This window comes from Aotus nancymaae, unplaced genomic scaffold (assembly GCF_030222135.1).
Source record: "Aotus nancymaae isolate 86718 unplaced genomic scaffold, 86718_ANA_hifiasm-v0.15.2.pri h1tg000006l, whole genome shotgun sequence".
In the NCBI taxonomy this organism is placed as follows: domain Eukaryota; kingdom Metazoa; phylum Chordata; class Mammalia; order Primates; family Aotidae; genus Aotus; species Aotus nancymaae.
This window is the reverse complement of record NW_026988417.1, coordinates 58,071,526-58,079,174: the sequence shown is the minus strand read 5'-3', so window position 1 is coordinate 58,079,174 and position 7,649 is coordinate 58,071,526. Positions and strand designations below refer to the sequence as shown.

The window sequence follows — 7,649 nt, the reverse complement described above, 5'->3', positions numbered from 1 at the left end:
TTCATCGTTTTCCACCAGGAATCCACTGGGGCTGCTGAGAAGTCATTTATTTTTAAAGTCATTGTTTATTCTATATACCCATCTGTAGTTCATGACAGAAAACCTTCTTCATTAAAAATCATTGTTGTGTTTAATACAAAGGTGAGAAGCATTGCTTATTTTTCCTTCTTTCTTATCTTCCACTTGCCACAAATTACCAACAGAAGTCTTAAACATCACCAGGTATATTACAAGTGTCATAAAATTTCACATATCAATAAACTCCTCCACTTCCTGCTGTGTCTTTACATTATATGATGATCTACAATGAGGTTTATTTTTTGAAATTGGGAGTTTTTATATGACATGCCAATCTAGCCATTTATCAAACTTCAATCACTTTAGATTATTAGAAACCCTTTATATAAGACAAAACCTCTAGAGTAAATGCTATGAGGTCACTTGAAAATGTTCCCATTACTCTAACTAAATAATTCCACGTGACCTGTGCTCAGCATAAATCTCCATTCAAAAAAATTTTTTTTAATTTCCAGTACAGTGTCAAGCAAAGAAAGGAAGTGTATCAAATCACTTTGACAGTAAAAGATCATATTATTTCTTATCCTCTAAAATTAGGATAAGTTGAAAACTGAAGATTGATCTTTTTGTTATGGAACACGGTGATTAGTTAAATGCAAATTATACTAAAGCTTACCAAACATTTAGAGAAGTGTATTGCCTGAAGAAAATCTTAGCAGTGGTATGTGACAACTTACCTAAAGAACATTCAGCCTCTCACCTTAGTGTAACAGAAGAAGGCCATCAACTATGTGGGATTTTTTTCAAAGAGAAGTAATATATATATATATATATTTCTTTTGGGTAGCCAGATTGACAAAGGGACTCATGGTAAAGGCAGTGCAATAATCCTTGGCATACATACACAACTTATGTATACTTAACCATTTAAAAATAATCTCAAGTTAAATTGCAAAATAAAGTTTAAAATATATATTTCTCTTACATTCTCTTTCAAATGCTTGGCCCTGTGTTCTATATATTTCAGTCAGATCTTTAACTTTTCGGTTATTAAGGAACTAATTTTCAGATTTAAAAGTAAAGCACAATCTAAATAGAACTTTCAATTAAATTTAAGCTTTCATCTTTTTTTTTGTAGCTATTGTAATAACTTAATATTGGAAACCTACAGCGGGGAAGGATTGATATGGCTCTTCTTTACTTTTTTTTTTTGATATAGAGTCTTGCTCTGTCATTAGGCTGGAGTGCTGTGGCATGATCTGGGCTCACTGTAATCTCTGCTTCCCAGGTTCAAGTGATTTTCCTGCCTTAGCCTCCTGAGTAGCTGGGATTACAGGTGGGCGCCACCACACCCAGCTAATTTTTGTATTTTTAGTGAAGATGAGGTTTCACCATGTTGATCAGGATGATCTTGATCTCCTGACCTCGTGATCTGCACAACTCAGCTTCCTAAAGTGTTGGGATTACAGGCGTGAGCCACTGCACCTAGCCTATCTTTTTTACTCTCATGCTATCTACTCTTTCTTTAAGTTTCATTCCTCATACATTTCTCATCAAATTTGGCTTCTGTGCATGAATCCAAAAATCTCTTGCTGTTAGAATCCATTACGTCAAAAAGTCTTATAAAGGGTGTTCAAGCACCTTCTGAAACATCTATTCTGTCCCATAGGAAACATTTAATATGTTGTCTCTTTGTAAATGAAAGCATAGGATACTCCTAGCTCTGCCTCAGGGGACCTCTAATCAACTATCTGATATTAAATTTTCTTACACGAGTATCAGGTATTACTTCTTTCCTTCTGTACTCCAGGAAATAGGTGCCAAATATTTTAGGAATGTCTTACCATCCCCCTGTCACTAGCTATAGAGAGAGAGAGAAAAGAAAAAAGAACACAACTAACATTTATTCTAAAAAATATGCTCTCAAAAAACTTGCGAGTTTCAAATAAATTATGTATGTAATATATAATTATATACATTACATATTGTGTGTATATGTATATATAATATACACTCAACTGTGATGTTGCAAGATACATAGTTTCTTGATATTTTAGTCAACCTTACATAAATTTTAGCATACTCATTTAGAATGTATGGAGTACCTGATACAAATTGTTGCCAGTACAAATTCTGATGCACAAAAATTCCCATTTTAAGAGTATATAAGCCTTTGCCTGTCATGAAAGAACCCTCACATTGTTTAGAGCATGAGATCATTTCTCTGTTTTGTAACAATAGACTAAACTAGCTTAAGCCAATATACGTAATAATACTTGCAGTATAATATTACATATAATGAAAATCTCATCCCTCTTCAAGCAATTAATATTTCTGTCAGTCCACAAGAACGCAAAATCAAACATTGTATGTTCTCACTCATAGACGGGTGTTGAACAATGGGAACACATGGACACGGGGAGGGGAGCACTATACACTGGGGTCTGTTGGGGGGAGTGGGGGGGACAGCTGGGGGTGGGGAGGTGGGGAGAGATAGCATGGGGAGAAATGCCACATATAGGTGAAGGGGAGGAAGGCAGCAAATCACACTGCCATGTATGCACCTATGCAACAGTCTTGCATGTTTTTCACATGTACCCCAAAACCTAAAATGCAATAAAAAAAAGTACCGTAAGTAAAAAAAAAAAAAAAAGAAAAAAATTTCTGTCAGTCATATCCTAATGTAGCTTATGAATTATTGTTTTGTTTTATATGCATTTTAGTACTTGTTATGGGTTGAATTGTTTTTACTACCAAAAGAATTAAAACTTAGCCCCCAGAACCTTTGAGTATGAACTTATTTGAGAATGGGGTCATTGTAGATTCAATTAGTTAAAATGAAGTCATACTGGAGTAGAATAGGTCTGTAATCTAACATAATTGGTATCTTAAAGAAGGGGAGAATTTAGACACAAACACTGTCAGAAGACAGTCATATGTAGATGGCGGCAGAAATTGAAATTATGCTGCTATAAACCAAGGATTGCCTGCAGCTACCAGAAGCTAGGATTGGTGGAAGAGGAATGATCCTCTTCCAGATGCTTCAGATAGAGCATGGCCTTGCCAGCTCCTCAATTTCAAACCTCTAACTTCCACTATAAACTGCAAGATAATACATATCTGTTTTCATAAGCTGCCCAGTTTGTAGCACTTTGTTTCAGCAGCCCTAGGAAAATATATACAGTGCATATGAAGTGATGTTTCATTTTCTAAGGAAATGACTAATTGTCAAAATCTTGGAGAAAATATTCAACTTATTTTATTTATGTCTGTAGTTTAATGATTTAGAATAACAGAATTATAAAACAAGAAAATTGAATTGAGTTCTACTGTGCATCGTAATGTAGTACTGTGCTACGACGTCCACGTTTAGAATCTAGGTATTATTAATCACATTTTATAAACGAGAGACATATACAATTGAAGGAACAGGGAAGGAGGGATAAATTACTTATAAAAATACAGGCATCAATTAAGAAATAATGAAAGGTGGTATATGATTAAGTTCCAAACAGGTCTTCTTTTGAAAGTGTTTAGACAATGTATCACTATTTTCACAATGGAACACAGTAATACCTATTATATAATTGAGTCTATAAAAATGGCGAAGGTTTTTACATGAAACCTTTACTGTGAGATACTGTAAAACTGAAAATGGGGGTGCTTAATATCATTTTAATTACAAATAGACACAAATTGCCACTGTGTGAAAAAATGTAGCACAATGTAATAAAAATGCCTTATTTGCTCTATTGCTAGGCATTTAAAGGAATTACCTTTATAAAGAACACAGCATGAACATTAGACATTCTATTCTAGCCTTTATGTCATAGAGGGCATCTTCTATTTTCTTAACTAAATTACTTTTTCTCCTTATGACCATCACTTTAGTACCAAGTGTATTTGAATATTTCTTATAGAAAATTTAATTCGTCATATGCCACATTAATTTAAAATTCATATTACCATTAGAAGCTTAATGTTTCAATGATAAATATGTTGAAGAAACTGCTGTGCTACAAGACTGACCTAACTACCTATTTGTCAAGTAATTTTACCTGGTAAGTGGTTATCCAAAGAAATCCAGTCTATGAAGTATAAAAATAAAATAGTTACAATGCTTAGTTAAATAGTAAAATTTCATTAAGAAGATCAATAATTTTGTTTGCTATGTATCCCCCAGGAATCTGTTAGAACTGGTTCATTTTCTAAAGTATTTGCTAAAATCCAGCCTTCATACCTTTAATGATATTTAGACCTTTCATTATCTTCTCTGTATCTCTTTACTTCAGACATAACTGATTTCTTTCTGGCTTTTCTTTTTTTGTTTGTTTTTCTTAAGTCCTCTTTATACACAGGTCCCATTTATTCTAGTCAATTTCTATTCATCATTATCTCTTAGCCTAACCTATCTTTCCCAGGGAGTTTTCACAGGCAACCACTCGTTAGCCTCATTCATAAAGCCACAGTTACCATGAAAGCAGGAACATGACTGCTCTGCTCACTTTTTTTTTTTTCTTTCTTTCTTTTTTTTTTTATTTAATATCCTAAAGTGTTTGCTCACTGATTGTCAGAATTGTCTGATGGGACAGTCGCAGTTGAATGGGATTGCTCTCATAAGCTACTTCTGATCTCCTAAGATAAATGAACATTATTCTTATTTTATCCCCTCCACCATAATTATCTCTAAAATTTCTCTAATGTCTACGTGTCGTGTCATCATCAAACTAACTGATCAAGTTAAAGGTCTGGGAGTTACACTTAGTCTCTCGTATTTCCTCACTCTTCCCCCATATTCATCCTCGCTCTCTTCCCATATTCATCCTTGCTCTTCCCTCATATTCATTCTCCCCATGTTCATTCTCACTCTTACCCATATTCATCCTCACTCTTCCCCCATATTCATTTTCACTCATTCCCTGTATTCATCCTCGCTCTTCCCCCATATTCATCCTGTCTCTTCCTCCATATTCATCCTGTCTCTTCCCTCATATTCATTCTCCCCATATTCATTCTTACTCTTCCCTCATATTCATCCTCGTTCTTCCCCTATATTTACTCTTTCAGTGAATAGTATCCATTTTACTTACTACGGCTCTTAAATCCACCTTAGTTCTAATCCAAAACATCATCATTCCTCAAGATTTTAAGAAGTTTCTTAATGGTCTTTGAACTTAATTTCCTATAGTTTACTCTTCTTATGAGCTATGGTAATTTTGGATTATTTTAATGAATATAGTGTTTAGATAGGTAGTTATAATCTAATGGCCTAACATTCAAAAGTTTCAAAGTTGAACATAAAAATTATCCAAGTATCTGCCTCCTAAACCTGAGTCACCTGAAGAGACAACCATGAGCAAAATATTAGTTTTCTTTACATCTGAATGTTTTTAATATGTAAGCAAATATATATATCTTTTTATAATTTACATAATAATCTGTATGTTTAATTTGATGATTCATATTGGAGAAACTATCATATCAAAATTGAAGATAATCTTTAATATGTCTTATATAAGCAGACTATTTTGTTAAATGGCTATAGAATAGTATTAAATGAGATTCTGATTTAAAACTTTAAATTCCTTCCAATCTATGACATTAGAGGCTATGCTTCAAACTTGTATATATTATATTTCACATGTGAAATTTTATTTGTAGAGACCCCATGAAGTAGACATGCTTGATCAAGGAGTATATATATTTGTATATTTTAGCACATATTGCCAAATTCAGAAAGTTATGGCAATTTGCAAATATACTAGCAATGCTTGATTTGTGTACATTCTAAGTACTGGAAGAAAAGTGTATATGCTTCTAAGGAAAGGTATGTTGTTAATAGACATGTTTAACCTTCCTTCTATGTGTATATAATGGCATATGACTCTTGTCTACATTAAGAGCAGCTGAATTGATTAGAAATAATACCTTTTCCAAGGATCAATAAATCAATAAATTGCCCAGTAAATTATGATGTCCTTTGGATCAACAACTATAACCTGGGAGATCTAGTCATTTCTCGTTAGTGTGAATTAGTAAATTCTTAGAATATAAAGTAGGAAGTATTGAAAGCAGGATTTAAAAGGTTTTGATGTGAAATTGAACAGGACAGATTATGATAGGCTAAGTAAAAGCCAAAGTATGGTGGAAAAGAACATAGTAACAAGTAGAGGGAGTCCGTGATAAGAAAATAACACTGAATGAATACACAGAGAGAAGTTAAAATGTCTGATATAAGATTGGCCATGCCTGCTGGATCATAGAAGAGGCTTGGGTTAGGAAAGATTTTGAATTACAAACATACTGTTTGTGTATTCTAAAATAATACCCTGTCTTAGAATTAAATATTTTATAAAATATCTATTCATGGCCTTATTGTACTGACCAACTTTCTTTTTCTTTCTTTTTTTTTTTTTTTTTTTTTTTTTTTTGAGACTGAATCTCTCTCTGGAGAGACTGGAGTACAGTGGCTGGAGTACAGTGGCTGGAGTACAGTGGCTCAATCTCGGTTCAGTGCAACTTCCACCTCCCGGATTCAAGTGATTCTCCTGCCTCAGCCTCCCAAGTAGCTGGAACTACAGGCATGCACAACCACACCCAGCTAATTTTTGTGTTCTTTAGTAAAGACGGTGTATCACCATGTTGGCCAGGATGGTCTCCATCTCTTGACCTCGTGATCCACCTGCCTTGGCCTCCCAAAGTGCTGGGATTACAGGCTTGAGCCACTGTGCCTGGCCTTACCGACCATTTTTTTTTAAGTATAGAACAGTGTCTTGCACAGATTACAGCTACTCTATTTATAAGTCAGGTATTTACCAAGTTGAATAGTATTTTCAGTATTCAACAATTGTCATGTTTTAATGGTGTTATTTCTTCTTTCCATTATTTTTTAATATTTTAATTATGACTCTCAATTCCCCTAGTATATTTTTTCTGGATGTAAAATCATGAACATTCTCTTTTACTTTATTTTTTGTGCCAATCTTCACATACACAAAAAATCTGCTTTTTTTTTTTTTTTTTTTTTTTTTTCTTTTTCTTTACCTATGTGTTCAAGGCATGAACCAGGCATGGACACAGATCAAAAGCCAAGCTGGGATGAACAAGGGGTTGCTTTGTCCCTGGCTGATATGAGATGGGCACCGCGAATCAGATGCCACTCTACCTAAGTCAGGGACAAAATTCTGCTTTTGTCAATGTTTTCCACTGAAGGTGTAATTTGTAATTTCACGAAGTTTGCTCATATTGGGTTTGTGTTTTCATTAGTTTCTCTCTTTTGTGTTTTTTCAATGATTTTCAGAAAGAAAAGCAGGAAATTATCCACCATTCATCACATCTACTTTTCAATCTAATACATTTGTTAGTTTTTAGATTTTTCTTGATATGTGGGATTAGTTTACAATCCCTATGGTCTATAAACCTTTTCTTCCTTATTTAGCACATTTTTGATACTTAGAATATATAGTAGACAATATATTTTACCTAAATTAATTGATGAGTACAATATATTACATAATTTTCAGCTGAAAATTAAAAATATCAATGTGTATATTCTTGATAATAAATAAAGTTTTATATCTGAAACAATCCAAAGAGATTTCTGCCCCTTCATTATCTTTTAGAAAACTCAG

The 7,649-nt window shown here is 33.5% G+C and overlaps 1 non-coding gene across 1 annotated transcript; it reads right to left on the bottom strand.

Moving 5' to 3' along the window:
* Window positions 1-7,062: 7,062 nt before the first annotated feature.
* LOC135272142 (small nucleolar RNA SNORA48) lies at window positions 7,063-7,197 on the bottom strand. The gene has a single exon (XR_010340237.1). It is a non-coding gene; the product is annotated as a small nucleolar RNA SNORA48 (small nucleolar RNA).
* Window positions 7,198-7,649: the final 452 nt, after the last annotated feature.